Source organism: Limulus polyphemus, unplaced genomic scaffold (genome assembly GCF_000517525.1).
Source record: "Limulus polyphemus unplaced genomic scaffold, Limulus_polyphemus-2.1.2 Scaffold224, whole genome shotgun sequence".
NCBI lineage: Eukaryota > Metazoa > Arthropoda > Merostomata > Xiphosura > Limulidae > Limulus > Limulus polyphemus.
This window is the reverse complement of record NW_013665834.1, coordinates 423,120-444,790: the sequence shown is the minus strand read 5'-3', so window position 1 is coordinate 444,790 and position 21,671 is coordinate 423,120. Positions and strand designations below refer to the sequence as shown.

General features: G+C 31.4%; 1 protein-coding gene across 1 annotated transcript in view; it reads left to right on the top strand.

The window, feature by feature from the left end:
- Nucleotides 1–21,671, top strand: part of LOC111085071 (kinesin-like protein KIF26B) — a 136,997-nt gene that overhangs the window by 14,085 nt on the left and 101,241 nt on the right. Inside the window, exon 2 of the mRNA XM_022382165.1 lies at nt 9,176–9,311. The gene's annotated coding sequence lies outside the window, so the exon portion shown is untranslated. The remainder of the gene's footprint in view (nt 1–9,175; nt 9,312–21,671) is intronic.

The window sequence follows — 21,671 nt, the reverse complement described above, 5'->3', positions numbered from 1 at the left end:
TTTTGAGAAATTTAATCTCCATCCTTGACATTTGTTAGCGATAATCCATAAATGAAGGTAACTTACAAGTTTGAGGTTTTTTAAGTGGATGCTTGTTTGTTTGTTTGTTATTAAGCACAAAGCTACACAAAGGGATATCTGTGCTGTGATCACCACGGATATCGAAATCCGGTTTCTAGCGTTGTAAGTCCGCAGACATACCACTGTGCTACTGGGGAGCATTAAGTGGATGCACTAGTGATAAATCATAAATGAAGGTAACTTACAAGTCTGAGGTTTTTAAGTGGACACACTAGTGATAAATCATAAATGAAGGTAACTTACAAGTCTGAGGTTTTTAAGTGGATGCACTAGTGATAAATCATAAATGAAGGTTACTTACAAGTGTGAGGTTTTTAAGTGGATGCACTAGTTATAAATCATAAATGAAGGTAACTTACAAGTCTGTGGTTTTTAAGTGGATGCACTAGTGATAAATCATAAATGAAGGTAACTTACAAGTCTGAGGTTTTTAAGTGGACACACTAGTGATAAACTGTAAATAAAGGTAACTTACAAGTGTGAGGTTTTTAAGTGGATGCACTAGTTATAAATCATAAATGAAGGTAACTAACACGTTTGAGGTTTTTAAGTGGACACACTAGTGATAAACTATAAATGAAGGTAACTTACAACTTTGAGGTTCTCAAGTGGGTGCACAGGTATTTACCACACTGAAACTGTAGTCGTTCTATTTAGAAGAATGCCTAAAACCCTCAGTGACTCATTTGTATGTTTGCGTACTTATATCGCTAAAACTCTGGTTTCAATACCCGTAGTAGGCAGAGTACAGATAATCCATTGTGTAAATTTTTTGCTCAACAACGAAATAAAAAAACAACACTAAAGGTATTATTTTCCCGCAATAAAATAAATTTAAAATAATTAGAATAAGTTCTCATGACCATTAAGTGAATGCAAATCACGCTTCCTAAATTACACAGTCAGAATTTTTAGTTACACAGAAAAAGGTTCCTACATGTAAACGATCAAACGTTTCAATTTTTGCTGATGAGAATATTCAAGATAATACAAAAAAAATAGCTTACATACAATATTTTGTGTCAGCTTAGTTTGTGCACACTTTCTGATTTGTTAAATTCCATGAAGTATTCAACGTTATTACTTTTAAGTTGCACTCTCTAGCTTAATAAATTGGACATAACGTCATGATTTAATTATATTGAATATTTACTTTCTGCTTTAATAAGGTAAACAAAATATTAAAACTAATGGTCGAAAATCTTCTTTCTTAGCTAACAACTAAAAAGAGTTTTAAAATTTTGATACTTTCAATACTTAATTTCAGATTTAACTGTAAAATCGTAAGTCAACCACACAGGCATCTCTGATTGTTTGGACATCAAAATATCAGACAAACGATATAAAAAACGCTAAACTTATATCTAAACCATAATGTAATGTTAGAGCTTTCAAACAATACATATTTTGTACTCATCGGTTCACCTTTTTTAGAGAAATCACCATTTGAAAATTAGCTCTTTCTCCCTGTTTATATTGAGGTTTTGGTGAAAGTATATTGTCTTTTGTAAAGTAACTTACCTGTAGAAGACTTGTTTTCATCGTTAAACTAGTCACTGATACACTATAAGAATGTCCAAGAGTCATCTTTATTTCATTTGTGATTACAAGGCCAAAGTTGGAAGGTGCAATGTTGTGGATACAATCAGAATGGAGTTTTTGTTAAATGTAAAGTGACCAGAAAAATAATTTATATTTACAATTAAAAGGAATATAACGTTAAAATAACAGGGCAAAAAACTGCGAAGCAGAAGAATAGTAAGAATGAGATATGTTGTTTTTTTTCATTATAACCACTTACATTGTCGTAGATCATTTAGTGGTTTGAGGGACTTAGGTATGATTGATCAAACCTCAAATAACAAAGGTCATAAGGAATAGTTGAAGAACATTTATTGCTGCTTCTACTAAGTGCCAGTGTCCTAGATGTCATAAACATGTTGAAAGCCATCCTTACAGCACAGATTAAGGCCAAAATAGAATGTCTAGCAAAACCTGCCCTGGTTTTGGGAGAGTTTTCATCAAAATCAAAACCATTTTGTGAGTTTCATTGATTTTCTCGAGGTAAGAGATCAAACCCTAAACTTGTGCATAGTTTTATATGAAAATTTAGTGTAGCAAATTTGCTCTTATTCCAAGCTGCTCACAAAAAGCAATTTTATATGATAGGATAGCGTTTCAGTGGGAGAGGAAGGGGTAGAGATGATGATGTCATAGGTTCACGAAGTGTCACCAGAGAGCGCTGGTGCCATGCAGTGATTTCATCGGAGAGGATGACGTCATAGTTCCACCAAGTGGAACCAGAGGGCGCGTTTTTAGAGACGCGTTGCTAGGCTGCCATGACAGGTGGGCACAATCATGATGATATCATCATACATCATCATATAACTAGTTACTAAAAGTAATGTCTTATAAATGGAAGATGATGAGCTCATTGTCTCAATGCATCAACAATGTTTAGATTTAATTACATGTAAAACTATTATTGATTCAACATAATAAAAAGTTAGAGAACTGAGGAAAAACAAGACAATTGTACGTTTCACAAATATAACTTATTACGGCCATGGTTTCGCCAGTAAAGGCATCATCGGGTACAAAGTAAAATGTTTTGTAGCAGGGTTTATATATATATATATGTTTAAACAAAGAATTGGAAGTGACCTTGACATTCACCTAGAGACAATTGGGGAGGAGCATGTATGATGGTGTCACTATAAGTCGGTTTTCTGAATATTTTGAAGGAATGTATGCCGCTACTTATGTCAATATTTAAATCCAAAAAATTTCCGTTTTCACCAAATTCCATAGTAAATTTAATAAATTTGTTTTATGAATTTAGAAAGATTAGAAAATTATGGAGTTGACGTTCGGATCCTGTCCAGAGACAAATCACATCATCAACTTATCTATACCAATATATAACATGTTTTGTGTTATTTTCATTACTAAACAATTTATTCTCTAAATAATCCATGAAAACTTCTGCGAGCAAAAAAGAAAGGGGGAACCCATAACTAACCCGTCGTCATTCAACCTTCTTCAAGACATCCAATATCTCACAAACTTGCTGTGTTCCATAGTTTGTTACACAGACTTATCACTGTACTCTTGTCAACTGAAAATTATGAAACTGAATTAAAAACTATAAAACAAACTGCTGCTAGCAATGGTTATACAACAAAGTTAATTAACATATTGTTGTTTAAAAAATTGAAAGCCAAAATCAATATATCCACATAGTGTACCAAATGACAACAAAAAGAAAAAATGGCTTAAGACGAGCTACATTGGAAAAGCTCCTCACAAAACAAAGAAATCTACAGACTGGCTTTGTACTGTAAAAATAACCTAGGAAACATTTTGTGCAGCAACAAAGATACAATCAAGAAGTACAGCAACGGTGGTGTTTACCCAATTAACGTGTCAAGATTACAATAGTGAATATATAAGTCAAACAGGATGTCCCACAGAAACGAGAATTAAATAACATTCTAGAAGCTGGAAATTAAAGAAAATGGATTCAACCTTTGCATCCCACCTTATTGAAAGTTTCTTATTGAAACTAAACGCCAAGTTGATCGAGAAAAAAAACAACTAAAATTTTACATATCTGTGAAAAAGGAAAACAAATCCAGGAAACTTCTAAACGATTAAACCGACTTAAGATCCTCCCCACTTGTCTCAATGTGAATGTGAAGGTCACTTCCGGTTCTTTTGTTAAACATATATATATAAATCCTGCTACAAAACATTTAAGTCTGTAAACGATGATGCCATGGTCGTAATAAATGATGTCTTTGTGAAACGTACAATTGTTTTGTTTTTCCTCAATTCTGTAATTATGGAGTTTCACCAAGTACCGACGATTTCAAAGATCAGTTATATAATAAAAAGTTCTCGACATAATATATCTTCTTAACACTTGTGTCCACCTAAACCAAATAATGCTTTCGTTTCTACAAACCAGAAATTATATTTCTGTATCTTTCATTTAAACTTATTAGTTTTCCAAATGAACATAATAACCTTTATTTATAAATCAAGTGATTATTTCAAACACTTTTGGTAACATGTATTATTTTTTTCACTTACAAATTATACAATCCATACATACAAAGCTTCCTGTACTATAAGCATCATAGTTTATAAAGTTACTGGATTATGTTCATTCCAACAGTGTTGGCTAGAAATGTATCAAAGTATTGATCAAAACACTATATCAGTCACTACCATTACATCATTTATTAAGATATTTAACTTTTGATGTGACATTTGCAGCCAACACACGAACTCGTGTATTCGACGATAGGTTATGTGTGGAATTTGCAACAGACTAATCCATTCCTATGTTCTCGTAACTTAAGAAAGATTTTTGTAGGTCTGTACGAGGGGAGCTCCGATTATCTTAGTGTTTGTCTGTAATTTTACCTGGACGGTATCTGCACGAGACCTCGAGGCTGTCATCAAACACTGGGTCCCCTAAATGTCTTTTTTCTTTTCCCTGACAGAAATAACACTGTAGTGACAATATGTTCAGAATTGTATATCTATTTACTGTCAAAAGATTGTTTTTATCAGTGATCACCAAATTACTTTAAAAGTGGATAACATTCTCCCATCTTTGCTAGTCACCTTTTATTCTTTAATATAAGAATATAGGTAACTGTAACTTAAGGAGAACCAAAGCTTTACTTCTTTTTCTCAAGTAGTGATCACGGGACTAATGAACAAAAGTGAAAGCATTAGTCACAATGTTTTACCCTTTGGCATCACTTCTTAGAGAGTTCCTTTGATCTGGATTATATACGTATAAAAATATTAGACGAACCTACCTACAGATATGTGTTAAGGGTGTATAATTTGTGGTTTCAAATCATGTAATTATTATCTCCAAACAAATAATTTTGGTGAGTGTCCTACATATTTTGTTTATAAAGACTTGTTTTACTTACACAGTCATATGATTGAACATTTAAATATTCTCCAATTACTACTTCACTAGGCCATTAGTATTATACAAAATAAACAGAATATATTTCACATGAGGATTCGTAAAATTTGAAAATAGTAAAGAAGAAAACGATTTTGTTTAAAAGTATGAAATTTAAAGGTCTTTTTGAGAACCAACACATCCAGAGAAAGAGAAAGCTATTGCGCATATCATTAAAAAATTCATATTCATGAGTGTAATTTATCACAAAAGAGTAAGCTAGACATATATAGGTCAGTATTTTATCAACTAAAATATTTTGCAAATAGTAAGTTAGTGGATCTTGAAGTTTTATTAATAATTGTTTCAGTCTGAGTTTTATTTGTTTTGTGAATAAATGTTTCAATGTATGTGACAACTATCTTATTTAGATTTGATTTTATACTGAAACATTGATGAACAAAAATAAATTGTGATGAGAAACTTTTTAATATTTAAAAATAAAAATTAGACTGTTTGTTGTGGACTAAACTTCTGACTAACTAACTGACTATCTCTGTTACCATCCTTTGTATAATGAAATCTCATATATTTTATATGTTGATGTCTAAGTAGATAATTAAAGTAAAATTGGATCAATTTTTCATTTTGAAAACTTATTCTAAGCCGATTGACACAGTCTCAACTTTTGACCATTTGCTGTATGTAGGGCGCTGTATTGGGTAGAAAGTATGCAATATTTATATGCTAACTGAAATGTTCCGTCACATATTGAGAAATAGAATATCATGAATACACATTTGGTGTTTTGTATCCATATGTAAAGTGAAAGAACTAAGTTTACTGACTGTTAAATTCAGTGAGATATAAAAACTGTAGTTAAAGTTTGGTGAACATTAAATTTGTATAGAAAATATATGACTATGTAGAGTTTCATGTTAACGTTTATGTTAATAAAAGTTTTTCTGCCATATAGATCACCCTCTTCTGTTAGTAGAACCGTGAGTCAGATAGAGTGTTATCTGTTTAAGCTAACACTAAGGTCCGGCATGGCCAGGTGGTTAGGGTGCTCGACTCGCAATCTGAGGGTCACACCAAACATGCTCGCCATTTCAGCCGTGGGGGCGTTATAATGTAACGGTCAATCCCATTATCGCAGGTAAAAGAGTAGCCCAAGAGTTGGCGGTCGGTGGTGATGACTAGCTGCTTTCCCTCTAGTCTTACACTGCGAAATGAGTTATCTGTGTTGTGCCCACCACGGGTATCGAAAGCAGGGTTTTAGCATTCCAAGTCTTCAGACTTTCCGCTGAGCCTCTGGGAACATTAATATATTTGTTTGTCTGCACTTAAGCACAAAGCTACCGGTTTCTAGCGTTGTAAGTCCGCAGACATACTGCTGTGACACTGCATTAATATAAGAGGCATAATGCAAACAACGTGTATTAATTCAAGTAATGCCTTTTTAATGATTTTACTTTTTTAGCATATTTTTTGAATATATACCTTTGATGAAAAGAATATAAAAGCAAACGTAACAAATATGACTAATGTTATTAGAAATTTAATAAATAACACTGAATAAAATAGTAAAATAGCTCAAATAGCGAAGGACGTTACAATACTTTATTAACTTATGAATCTCCAAATAACAATATATGTGTGCAAGTTGAAGTTGCAACCATAGATAAATCACAACTCCTAAACCTGCTACTCTAAACTGCTGCTAAATGAAAAATGAGAGTGAAGAAAAAAAAACGTTGCTGTGTAAATAAGGTTTCCTTGTATTATTATTTTCTGAGTGATCTATACGTGTCTGTGTTGTTCTTTTTTTAAACATGCTAATGTCTTAATTTAAGTAATGATTTGATAAGTAAAGGACATTGTTAAACTTTGTTTACTATTTTAATATCAGAATTCTGATGTTGTATAAATTAATTCAAATTGTTAATACATTCATTTTGCCTATTATGAGATTTGTACTTTTTTAAAACTTGAAGAAGTTTTGTTTGATCTTTCAATTTCATCTCTTTTATCTTAATAACTTTTATCCTAACCTTCATTTTGACTTGTGTTCTCTCATGTGAATTGTTTAACTTATGAAATGTGTTTTCTGTGATGCAGAAAGTAATGAATCATTTCCACTTGACAAGAAATTGGAATATATTTCTTATATGTCGATCTATTTATTGGTCAGGCCGCATCAAGTTTATTCGTTACCAAATGACTTGTTTTACGTAATTACATTAAATTAGCTTCAACGGATTTGAATTAGATTTTTTCATTTCTAAAAAAACAGATAAATAAGCAGACTGATCAATATGATTCTGCTGTTCACTAGTGATCTCAGAAATACATATTTGATTACCTTCATAAGTATAGCATTTACTATTTCCTATCAAATCAGCATTATAAAGTAAGACTAGAAAATTGTTTTTCTCATACACGATTTTCTAGAAGTACACGAGAAAGTTTGTGAGAAAGAGAAAAAGGAAAAATAATGAATGAATAACCGTATCTTGAACCGAATACTGATGGTTCTTATTAAATATTAAATATTTAAAAATAATTAAAACTACCTATGAAATATATATAGCTGTTACGTATTAACCAATTAACGTTCTCTTCAATCTAATCAAGTAAAGCAAAACTCTGATACAGTGAAATCTGCTTAATCAGTGACAAATACAGGACTTTAACACTAAATGAAACTTCCACTAGGTTGGCACGTCATATAGCTGCTTTAGAAATTTGAGTCTTACTTAAGAAAATGAAATATAACCACCCAGTACGTATCTATTAGGAGGACAAAGCGCGTATTTCCCATTCTGTAGTTTTCCACCAAAAATCGAAAAACAATAAAACAAAACGTATGTTTCTGTTAACTGATTCGCTGACACTTTACATGGTTATTTGTTTACTCGTGTATTACCTTTCAGGGTTGTTGGTAGGATGATTAATAATTAGTACAAATAAGAAAATAATACGTTAAATTTTCACAGAAAATTGATTCTGATTAATATATTCAACACAAAGTTGCTTTCATATGCTTTTTAATACCTTGTTACTTATTAAGAACGAGGACAACTGTCGGACTTGTTAAATATTTTTAGACATCTTTTCGTGGCGATCCTAAACCTTCCAACAATTTAATAATGGCTTTGCTGGACCTGAAAAACTGTCAAGTTGCAAATATAAAAAGTTTAACAATATCCTTAAATAAACATTTTTTTCTGTGCTGTTTCACGTACAGGTACATAAGATATTTCTTTTAATTTTCAGAAGACTATAATGAATGATTTAATAATCTGAGTACAAAAGAATCTAAATTTTACGAAATTACAAAAGACATTGAAAAATGATAATAATGTTAGATTTGAGCATAAAACGATTTAAACAAGTCTGGAATGTATAAGAAATTAATATTTCAGTTCAAGCAGTTAAAAAATAGCTTTAAGCTTTTTGGAAATTCTAATTGAGGTAATAATTTTTCTAATTAGAGACAATTCCAGTTTGAGTGAAGTAAGATATTTGAAACTAAGATTGTATGGTTCCTGAAGTCAAGGTTGTCTGCTAGCAAGGGCTGTCTTAGCCCATTGGGAGTCCTACACATACATATTTTTTGGCATACCTCCTCACTCACCACCCCTAAAGAAATACTAATTGCGTTATTTCCACTAATCCAAAAATATACCAACACAGTAGCTAATAAAACACTTCTTAAAAAAGTCACTATGCATGTACTGCACTTAGCAACCAATAAGAGCATGCTCACCGCAAGATTGCCTGATTGACAAGGTTTTTTTTAACTTTTTTTTCTTTGTTTTTAAACACAAAGATACACAATGGTGTATTTGTGCTCTGCTCACCACAAGTATCGAAACCCTATTTATAGTGTCGTCATAAGTCCAGTGGCCAACAATTTTTAAATGCCTATACGTTATTGGGTGATATGTTTTTGGATCGTATTCTTTGAAATAGTTTTTTGCTTTTCAAATGAGTACGATACTAAAACTGACAAAAGTCAATATTCAGATGAAAATATTAAATAAAATCCCCATGATTTCCGGTCCTTTGAGCTGCTCAGGGCCCTAAGCATTTGTTCGGCCTGCTAACGCCTAGCGCGGCTATTCTTTGCAAGTTTCACATACTTCTGTCTTTTAGAATGATAGTTCAAAGGGATGGAGGGTTACCTGAAAACATGGCTTCTGATTCACCTGCGTCAACAGCAATACCCTTCCCAGTTGTCCAATACCTGGAGCAGAACGTCAGAGCGTGGATGAGGTCAACAAAGGGTCAGGTAAGTTCAATGTCATGATGTCGTTTTGCATAGATAAGCTACATCATGCATATTTTATTATCAGATAGTTAAATGAAACAACTGCGATAATCTTTGTCTCGTTGTAAATTCATAAAAATTCACAACATTTTAAAGGGACAAAAGGTACCTTATTAGCCCATCAAAAATGTCCCTTCCAGCTCCCAACTATAACCACCCATTACTATTCATGTATTCATCCAATTTTATCTTGAACTCAGTTAAATTTTCTGCTTTCACCACCCTTGAAGGCAGCTCATTCCAAAAGCCAACCACCCTCTTTAAAAAAGTAATACTGTCTAAACTGCAGACGACTCCTAAGCTGCCAAATTTTGAATTTATGACCCCTTGTCCTATTATGATAACGTATTGTAAATATTTTAAAAGTAGATTTAGATGTTGTAATAGTTTTTATAAGCAATTGTTCTTTTCATGTTTTATCGCTTGGTGACAGACGGATATACTTTAATCATTTGTAAAATATAGTGTATAATATTATTATCATATTGTAAAAGAAAGCAAAATCGTTAAATTGGTAATAAAAATAAAACTAGTAAGATAACTTGGTATATTGTATTTTCCATGTAAATTTTGAATGAAATCAGCGCCTTGTACATAAAGCTTTACTTTCTTATCTAAATGTTGTAGTTTTCTTTAATATAGTATCTAAGTTTTTTTTTAAATCAAATGTTTTAATGATATAGTTATGTACAAAATATTATATTATTTGACCAGTGTTCTGAGGAAGTATTTAGACAGTATTTAAAAGTCTTATGTCCCTTAAATATCTGATTATATGTTTATACATGTTATGTTTATATGTTTGAAGTTTTATTTGATACAAATGTTGTAGCGAGGTATTTATGTATCTTTAGAAAGTCCTATTATTGTATTATTTTGAGCAAATGCTCTAAAAGCAGCTGATTTTTATGCTTAGCATTGACTGTTAGTACTACTCCCTAGATCGGTTTATTTTATTTTATTGTAAATGGGTAAATTTAAAAAACAAACTTTCTGTTCGAAATGTTTACAGTAGAAACTACTGAGTAATTAATGAGAACGAAAAGGGTTCCCAAGGGGGGGGGGGATTAGGTCACAACAAAATATAAAGCTATCATTTTCTCGTGTACAGGTCATTTTGGAAGCACACAGATTAATATGCCTTCTATAATCTCATCGTCGGGTTGCCATAGTAATAGATAATGCCGATAAAATGATAGCAAATCGACCTAATAAAAAAACATGGAAATACATCCCGCTCTAGTTCGTTTTTAACTAACCTACCTGAGTGAGAAATGTATTTTTTTTAAATGTGTTCCTTTGCTGTAATAGTTCGCTTTTTGTAGTTATTGTAATCTGTTATTGGAGTTTTATATTTTTCATTTGTTTAACCAGTGAGAAAGATTACTTAAGTAAACTAATTATATATATACAACATCAAACCTTTATTGTTAGGGTCGTTATATGTTTGCTTAAAGGATAATAAAATAAAAATAGAAAATGAGTGAAACGTTTACATTGAAAAGGATTATATTTGTTTTATACACAAAGCAGCATTGTAAGATAAAAACTGTTTTTTTTTTCTGCAAAGCTCACGTCACACACAGTCTTCCCCAATTAACTTAGAAAGTTCCTGAAAAAAGGAGAACAAACAAAAGTAAATAATCGAATATTGAACCAAAATTAAAAATAATTGAAAGAGTGTTAAGTCATTACGTGTTAGTCCAATTAAATTTCTCTTAAATCTAATCAAATATAGCAGAAAGCTGACGTAGTGTAATCTGCTTAAGCAGTGACAAATACTGGATTTTAACACTAATTGAAACTTCTACTAGTTTGGCATGTCATACAGCTGCTTGATAACATCAAGTATTACTTAAGATGATGAATCTTAATCACCCAATATGTTTCAATCAGGTGGACAAAGTACATATTGCCCACTCTGAAAACAACAAAATAAAAACCTTGTTTCTATTTACTGATTCGCCTTAAAAATGTCCCAAAGAAAATTAAACTTGCTAAAATTTGACTGAAAATTTCCTCGTTATGTTTGGTGTTTGTTTATTTATACACTGCTTTGAAGGGTTGTTGACACAAATTGCTAAATTATTAGAATCTTCGTTTTATTACTCTATTTATTTTAACTTTCACCTTAATGCTTTATTTATATACTTTTAAGTCTTTCTACCCATTGCTTTTAAAATATAATTTTACTACATTATTTATAATGTTGAGAATTATTTTTTACCCGAAAATTCCAAGGAACAAAAACTCCATCACTGATATTCAACTTTGAAAAAGAAAATCGCAGTTTTAACTAGTGTGTTAATTAAAAAGAAACTTACCCCAAGTCGTCTGTTATCCTCACAACATTTGAGTTTGTTATAATTCACATTTGAATGCTCTGACTAGCTTCCAATTCGTACCTAGGATTTTGGCGTTTCTTGAGAAAATTTAAAGCGTTGCATAAAAACGTTGTTCATGCAAACCATAAACTAATAATCACTTTCATAAACTAAATAAACAGTTAATTGATGATGATGTTTTACCATTTCAACTCTTGTGGTTTGTTGTTTGGTATCTAGATATTAGACTAAGTAGTCCTTTTACGGTTAGCAAAGACATTTATATTCAAAATGATACGAAGATTTGACAGAAACTTTGGGGTTACAGAAATTGGAAACTTTAAACATTTTTCTGCAACGATCCCCGTGGTACCAAAGTGGCTGTAATTATTTTTAACTAAAATCATCACTTTAATTGAATATAGGTTTCATTTATAAACATAACACTTGGTAAACATATAATACTATAGAAATTCTGAAAATTGTTCTGACATACAATTTTTATTGTAATCTCCAGTATGTTATACAAAAAGTATATTTATATTGTGAGTATCTCAATACTGTGCAATATTTGTTAGATATCTGTTCACAAAACTAAACGTGTTGTTAAAAATGATAAACAGGAAATGTTTTAGATGTTGGTGGGAATTTCAAACATTAGAACTGCTTCACAAGTTTGGTGTAACATTCTCTATTTTTTTTTGAACTGTACTGTATTCACAAGAGTCCTTTCAGGAGATTAGCCATCCTTCACACCCAATAAAGGAAGAAGATTAACCATCCTTCACTCTCAATTAATGAAGGAGATTAACTATCCCTCACACCCAATAAAGGAAAGAGATTAACCATCCTTCACACCAAGTAAAGGTAGAAGATTAACCATCTTTCACTCTCAATTAATGAAGAAGATTAACTATCCCTCACACCCAATAAAGGAAAGAGATTAACCATCCTTCACACCAAATAAAGGTAGAAGATTAACCATCTTTCACTCCCAATTAAGGAAGTTCCACCTTTCCGAAAATTTCTCAGGCTTCTTTAACTATTTTTGTAATTTTATGTGCACTTCATCGAAAACATTTGATTAATACTATAAAATCTATAGTGAAAATAAATCCACAAAATGCATAGGCAATTAATTATGTACTTGTTTCATGCATATGTTTACAAAAAAAAACAAATAACCAGACTTCATAAAAAAACAATTCAAACCCGACTTTTCGACTTATGCCTTTTCAAAGATTACAGTTTCACTTACAAATACAAATTGACAACTGAAAAGAACACATCCAACAATTAAAAACTGGCTTAATAATAGTAATATCACGTGTTATCGCACGCACGTTCAAAGAAATTCGAATGACTAAGCGATAGAAAATCGCAATCTATCGAACAAAATACAATAATAATAATAATTATAATTATAAGGACAGAGAATTATTTAGGTTTATAAGATTGAAAAAGGAGAGTCTCTTTTAATTTACGATTAAAGAAAACTATTACATTTTGGTAAGAGCTTAATGCTGAATGGTCTGTTTTGCAAAATTTTAAAACTGAAACGCTTTTCACGTATACTTTTTTGTGAATATGCGGGACCGTTGCGTCGACTTTGGCACCTTCTTCCTCTTATGGAAAAACATCATTTTTGTTTTTATGTTTGGGCATTTTCTGAGGTCCCTCGCTGCCATAGCGGTAAGTCTAACGATTTACAACGCTAAAATTAGGTGCTCGATTCCCCTCGGTGGACACAGCAGATAGCCCGATATGGCTTTGCTGTAAAAATCACACACAAACACACATTTTCTGATTCATTATTTAATTGATCGCTTCAGTATTGTTTCTGTAAAACTGAACCATATTTGCCATCTAGCCCGAAAATTCCTGGTTTCACACCGCCAGGATTGGGATTTCTTTTACACTACAATTAAAGATATATATATAAAACTAGCATTAAAAAGTTCAAGAAAAATGACAAAATAAAAAAAAATTAACTTAATCGTTTTCGTTAAAACCAGTTTTGTAGTCTCAGTGTGTACTATTTAATTAGTTTATTACCCGTGGTGGGCACAGCACAGGCAGCCCGTTGTGTAGCTTTATGCCACAAGATTTTAACACGTGTGTTATATTAGAATACACGCCAAATGATCTTAACCTTTCAATTCTCACGTGTAACAAAAAATTATAGTACAATTGTAACGGCTTGAATTTATTTCTGTATGATAGCAACTCTCTTAAAAATAAATAAATTGAATAACTCTTAGAATACTCTGCACTTAGTTTTTTTATTTTACAAATATTGCAATTTGAAGAATAAAATAATCCACTAATAATTTAAAGGTTTCGACGGTTTTGCTTAGAGATTATGCAAACAAAAGTTCTAAGTTTACTCATGACATGTACAAATATAACACTGAAATCCAAAGTTTTCTAAAATACGAACAAACCTCGAAAATAATTACGTATTAGTAATATTATTTATTATACAGTCCCATGCATTAGAAGTTATATTTTAATTTTGTGTTACAAGCATTTCATATTTTATTTAACATTATAAAGTTAAACGTCATCATATCAGACGAAATGTTTTAAACTTTTTTTTCTTACTAATTGTGAAAGATTTTCAAGAAATAATATATAAAATTACAAAGAATACGTATAAATAAGTAAGAATCATGGAACATAGTTTCATAAAATGGCTTTACCTTTTATGTTTTGTTCAAAAATGCCGGGTAAGAATTTCATGAAAAGCAGGTGAACTATATAGAAATAAGTGCATTGTAATACACTGCATCTAAAACAAAAATATACTGCTCATGTATAGAAACTGAATTGGATAAAAATAAGATGTATTATTTACAACACATCATCTCTTCAACAGAAATACGATATCCATAAATAGCAGTAGGACCGTGCAGAAATAACTATTGTATTTATTATATTATAATCTCCACCAAATTGTGTTAATTATGTGTCAATAGACCCACATACAGGTAACTATATAATGATGTTTACAAGTAGCCCCTGATTATTTTGATAATAAAAACGTATCGTCAGAAAATACTTGTTAGCGAAGAGAAAATGGACTACACATGATCTTCAATCGATATCTCGTCAACCAGACGTTGTTGGCGACTAGCAACCAGCTGCCATGAGCTTTTGTCATACAGATAAGCTATTTTAAATTAGAGTTAACATCGAGAAGACTAGGAATATGAAAAATAATGTCTACAAAATAGGTGGCACACAAAGCCGATAAAACATTTTGGATCATGTTTCAAAAATCATTCCTGAATATGGATATTTTAAAATAGAGTTTCGATAGTATTTTCACATTTAGTGGACGGTGATTCTTAGTCGTTTTATTGCTTTAATCTTGCATATTATTAAAAGTCACTTTAAGATATTCTGTAGGCATTTTGGAAACTTTATAGTCACAGTGAAAAATTATCATTTTCATATCAAAATTACTTTTTTCAGTTGTATTAATGATTCACTAAAATAATCACTATATTTTGAAATTTAGTTTTGACGTTTTACAATCCTATTATTCATTTTAAAGGTTCGTAAGACCAGTCAAGATATTTCAGACTTTCATAATGTTCATTCCTGTGTCTGGAACCTAAAATATACCATAGTGTAGATAATCAGCTTACCATTTGACGAAAGTTGGCAACCCTGCAACCCTATGTTTCTAACTCCAATAATATAACTTTTGGCTAAAGTATAAATTCTTTACAGCCACTTCATTTGATATAGCATCTTAAAACAAGTTTTAAAGGTGTTTTAATTAGAGTGAAGGTATCATAAACTTAACGTGTTCTGATCCACTTGTGTTGGGGCTCTTCCAGTACCAGTTTTCCTGTTGTTATCAATATTTTCTGCTACATGGTGGCTTTACTTGTTACTAAGTTGAGCAGTGTCTACAAGATAATGAGGTCATTAACTATTTGTTTGCAAGTTGTCCACAGACTTCAAACGTACAATGGATTATGTTACTACGTTACACTATTTTACATGCTTTTAAAGTTTTAATTAATTTTCTGAATAATGGTCCTAACCACTTTCACTTTACTTGTTATGCTTTAATTATCTTCTCAATCGATACTAAAACATTTAGTCAGTTATACAGCATTAAAACAGCGTGGGATTTTTAATGGCCTCATATTATCCAGAGTGATTTTTTTGTAACCAAGAAGGTACTTAAGCCAGTAATGAGGTTTAAGTTCATTTTGTTTTTCATGTCAGATATAACTAATTCCATTTATAACTATAACAACTTTTCACCAGGAAGACGATTAATGTTAGTCTAAACATCACAGATGGTAAAGGCTATCGCTGACTCATGAAAATGTTGAATTTATTCTAATCTTTAATTACCAGTGATAACACTCAAGAAAAGCAAAAATAAAATAATGACATAAAGGCAAATCTCTAAACTTATAGAGTATTTTAGGCTATGATCAAAGTTTATGATTTCAGTTGTAAAAATATCTTGTATGGGAAAAACGAATGATAAAAAACTTTTCAATGGAAATAATACTTTAATTTTGCAAGGCACGTTAAATTGCATAATACCTCCAAAAGAACAGGTCAAAGCAGCAAACTGGCCAAAATGTAGTAAAACGTTACAGATAGATTAGATCATAAAAATTTCCAGATTTTCGTTATATTTTCCCCTAAAAAGAGTTGTGTCACATGTATTTCAAAGTACCTGTAAACTGAATAAGAATGCGTTTTTAGAAGTATTAATATTTAGTATTTCTTATTGTAGCTACTTTTTTGTTCAATATTATGGAAGATACAATAACTTTAAGCAGATGTTTTAAGAAGTGTAAAAGGTTTATCCTTACTAAGCTACAACCACCACACGAGTGCTATTTGTATCTACTTTTGCAAACTATTTTTGTTGTTGTTTTTGGAGTTGTAAATCATTAACTAGTTAGTTACGAATTTATTACTATATTAATCAAATTATTATATCTACACATTATTGTTAAAAGCCATAATTTTGGAAAACAAAGTAGTAAGTTTTTGTTTTGTTTTTTTCAAAACCATACCTAGAGATGATATTTCTAATGGAAGTACAAGTTCCAACACTGGAAATGCACACAACTCTTCGTAAGTTCTAATCAATAGTGACCTGGTTGATAGGCTTAGCCCCTGGTAGAAGTAAACAGCCAAAAATAGCTCAGTGAAATACAGTTAACCATATGATATATATATATATAAGAAAAAGTAAAGCTTATAGATTAATCGTAGGCTTATCCGATAACTTTAATAATATTGTAGGATGAAGATGTATGAGTTATAGATAAATCGCTGAGATAATATCTTATCTAGTCACAATAACACCGTTGTATGGATTACATATGGTTAAAGTTGTAGATAGAATTCATTCATTTTAAATACAACTTTATGTTCGTCCTTTAAGAACTATTCTTAGCATTTGTTTTCTAACATTCATCACTGTGATATTCAAGTTTTCATTTTGACAAAATTGCATTTCTCAATTTTATGTAAATAAAAAAGTATTCTATAAATGGAATAAAAACTGTTATCTTAACTTTTTCGAAAACTCAAAGGGCGTCATTTGTGAAAACTAATGTTCAAGTGAACTTCATTATTATATTTTACGATATTATAAAAGCACATAGGTTCAATAAGTCTTGAAGAAATGAATAAGAACCCTATAACCCAAGCGCTTTCGTAGAGAATATTCACCAAATGATACATTCATTCCTTGGCCAAAACGAGCTCCTTTCCAGCATGTCAAAAAAAATCTTGTTTTTTTTCTGAACATCTTTCATATAAATAAACAACAGTTGTACTCACTATCATTCTGGCTGTAATGTCATTATACTCTATGAACTATGTTTCATAACACAAGGCATATTTCACACGAAGGTTTAACACTAAACAAATAAAGTCCTAGATTAAAACAGACTTGAATCAATAAGTTATAAGTTGTGTTGAGATATATACGTTGGATATTTCTAAAAGAAACAAATTCCTACACAAGAAGTTTTTAACGTTCAAAATTTTATGACGGAGTGTTCCGAAATCTTAACTATCTCTGTAGAGTCCACGCCAAGTTTGTTGTAACCAAACGAGAGCACAATAAAACATATTAACAAACATAAGAATCCTAATATATAATTCCTTCATACGTATCAGAATTAACATAAAGTTTTAACAGTTTCTTCGAGATCAACAAGAAAAAAAAGTCAACCTCGTTCCTCACACGTCATCGTTATCGAGTTTTATCCTAAAACTGAATTTGCATTCACAACAATATACTCTACGCTCAACAATATATTCTACGTTCACAACAATATACCCTACGCTCACATATATTCTCCTTAATATACGTTTCATCTTGTTGATGCCCTAAACTTCGTAATTAAAGGATCATCTCTTTCCCTGTTGGAAAAAAAAAACAAGATAAAAAGAGAAGTAATTTAAGAGTTTCTAAGAAGAATCGTCAGTTATGAAAGGGGGGTGAAATCTCGCAGGATATGAAAATTAATTGGAAGCATTTGTATTAAACTTGTTTTGTAACTCACAATCTTCTAAAAAGTAAAATTAATATTTGTAAAGGAATTTTTCATTTTGTTATCCTTCATAAGACTAATACATTCACTTTATGACTTTACAGTAATACATATCAGAAACTATGTGGTAACATTTTATTTTGTTTTATGAGATACAAAATCTAATTTGATTAATATTTATGTTTCACTTAAGCCTATTTAATATAACTTATTTGGGGTTGTGTTTTTGCAATATTTTTTATTTTAACGTTAACACCTGATCTGACTGTAGCAAAATGTATAGTAAGGTATTTTTTCTCGATAAATTAATAACATAACTTTCTTAAGCATGTTTAAAGAAAAAGCATAATTCACATGCATCCTTGTAATTGTAACATATAATGGGTTTGTTCAGGTTTTCTTTTTCTAAACTCTCAATGTTCCTGGAATGTTGTGATATTAAATCTATTTTAGGTAATGAGTAATAAAAGTTTAAGATTTAGAAGATACAATTATTAAAATTCCTTACGTTAATTAAGAAGATTTAAAATGTTTTATTTCTTTTAAATAGGCGTGTGTTTTTTTATTTGATCTACAGCATTTGATCTTGTTTCTTAAGATTTTTCTTTCTTTTTTTTTTACTTAACGAAATATTAAAATAAACAAAATATAAGTTAATTTTAATGAAAATATTTCCAGTTTTTATCTTATACTAGCGTATAGCCGTCAGAAATGAGTACTACCACCTCACCCCATAGTATACCCTAACCTCACATTTCATAGCTAACTGCCCCCCAGTGGCACAGCGGTATGTATGTCTGAGGACTTACAATGTTAGAAACCGGGTTTCGATACCCGTGGTGGGCAGAGCACAGATAGCCCATTGTGTAGCTTTGTGCTTAATTCCAAACAAACAAACAAACGTAGATAACTGAAATACATAAATTTTTTGTGAGCCAATTAAAATTAAGATCATTCATGAAAAAACTTCGTGGCATTCATAAAATAATTATTGGTAAAAATCAGTTAGATAAACAACTTCTAATATATAGCAAAGCCAGTGCGTTTTGGTAACACTACGTTCCAACAGTGACTTTTATGTCATGTTACTTACCAACAAAAATATAGCCTAATATTGTTGTTAGTTTATTGAAAGTATAAATTGAAATATATAGACAACAAAACTGGAAAAATATTTGTTGATTTTCTAATTTAGAGTCGCCATTGATTAAAGAGGCCTGTTTGTTTTTATTAAAAACGGTGATATAACAGAAAATAGTTTATTTCAGAAACGATTTAAGTTTAATACTGAATCGATATTTTTACTTTCATGATCAATTTTATGCACTTGGCTCTAGGCTAGGTGATCCCACACTACGTCTTTACTTTAGGCTTATTATACCAACACCAGCTACACTTATAAGGTTTCACTACACACACCCATCATGGTCCCCTTGCTCCCCTATCACTAAAATCGTAATGGGAAGACAGTAATCGAACTATTCTATCTGGATATATGTACTTTGGGTTTTATCAAGTGTGACGTGACACTTTTTTTTTTGTTTCTGTTTTGTTAATATAGATTAGATTGGTCTCAGCAAATAATAATAATGAGCCAGAATTTTAAACTTATGATACTTTTTGTTCATTGCTTTATTTGGTTGTTGTCAATCACAAAGCTATACAATGGGTTATCTATTCTCTTCCCACCACAGGTATTGAAACCCAAATTTTAGCGTCGTAAGCCCGCAGGCTTTCCTTTTAGCCAGCGGAGGGCTTGTTTCATTATTTCATTTTTTGTTATAAAGCACAAACCTACACAATGGACTATTTTTGCTCAGCTAAGCGCGGGTATCGAAACCCGATTTTTCCGTTATAATATCTCAAACATAACACTGAGCCATCCAGCGCACGTTCTATTAGAACTTGAGGAAGTTACAGACTGGTTATATGAACATGTTAACCCCCGTGAGATATTTTTGGAATGATGACCGAAACTCTCGCCAAAAACTAACGAATCGATGCGTTCTAAACATTATATGTTTCCGTTTGATGATACTTCATACTCCTAGTTAGACCACTATACTAAACTAGCTATGTTCATTACCAGATTAATACATAGTTCTAATCTACGTTGTTTTAATCAGTCAAAGTTAAATTCTTGCAGTGCTCTTACAAGGTACACAAGGTCGGCGCTTTCGAAAGGAATGCCAGTCGATCGCAGATTAACTCCCAGCTGAAAGCTAGGTAAACTAAAGAAGAATGGTCCACCTTTCGAAAGCTCTCAGTTTGTTTGTTTTTATGTTGTTTTTGATTTAGACTTTATGCACAAAGTTACACAAGAGATATGTGGGCATAGCTGTTCTTAATGTTTAACTTGTAGACTAGGTCAATAGTGGGCCAATAAACACCCACCTCGAACTCTTGATTTATTCTTTTATGAATGAATAGTCGGATTTGTTTGTCACTGTTAAGTGAGGAGGACGTTTGTTCGGCAAGGGGACGCAAGCCACGAACTCTTGAATTAACAGTCCGCCATACTAATCACAAGATTCGTTCGAACCATGAATAACAAGGGACTAATAAATGGACTACTTTGTAATAGTGACAGATGGTTCGTGTGCTAATTCATTCGCTGTAAGTTCTGAATAGCCGAATAACGAAAGGATAGAACGATATTTTTTTCTGAAGTACTGTCAGTTTAAAATAAAAGTTTTCTACCACCTTACTAAAAAGCTTTGCTATCGTGTTTAGGCTAATCACTAAAGAAAAAGAATAAATATATCTAGTTTCATAAGGAATATAAATGTAAGCTCATGCCATTAAACTATAAAGGTCGTGAAAGACGTTCAGGACTTATCTCACTACAGTCAGAAACTTCTATGTTTCTAACAAGAAATAATTCATTCTGTCTTAAAATTTAAAATACGCTCATTGCGTGTGAATTTTGATTCATTTCTTGGAACTTAAAATGAAGATATTTACTCCCAACAGTATGGAATACAAAAAAAAAGAAACTAAAAGGAGAAAACAGCAGCGAGCTTCTAATCTATGGGAGCTTCTTATGAATAGTATTATGTCGTGAAAAAATAAATGTTGTATTTTTTTAGATGAAAAAACCCAAACACTTGTATATCAAAACAAACCATTTATTAAATGAAATAGTCTCCATTCTTTTCGATGATGCTTTTCCATCTTACAATAAGGTTGTTAATGCCCTGATTAAAAAAAATAATTTATCTTTGAAGCACAAAAAAAACATGTCGATGTCCTCTTTAACACCTACCACATTTGCATATGTTTTCCCATTAAGATGGTGTTCCAGAGAACGAAAAAGATGGTATTCTGATGGTGCCATATCTAGAGAAATGATGGGTGGGGGAGAACTTCCCAACCCAACACTATAATCTTGTGTTACGTCAAACGTGCCACATGTAGACGTGCATTGTTATGGAGAAGAACACCTT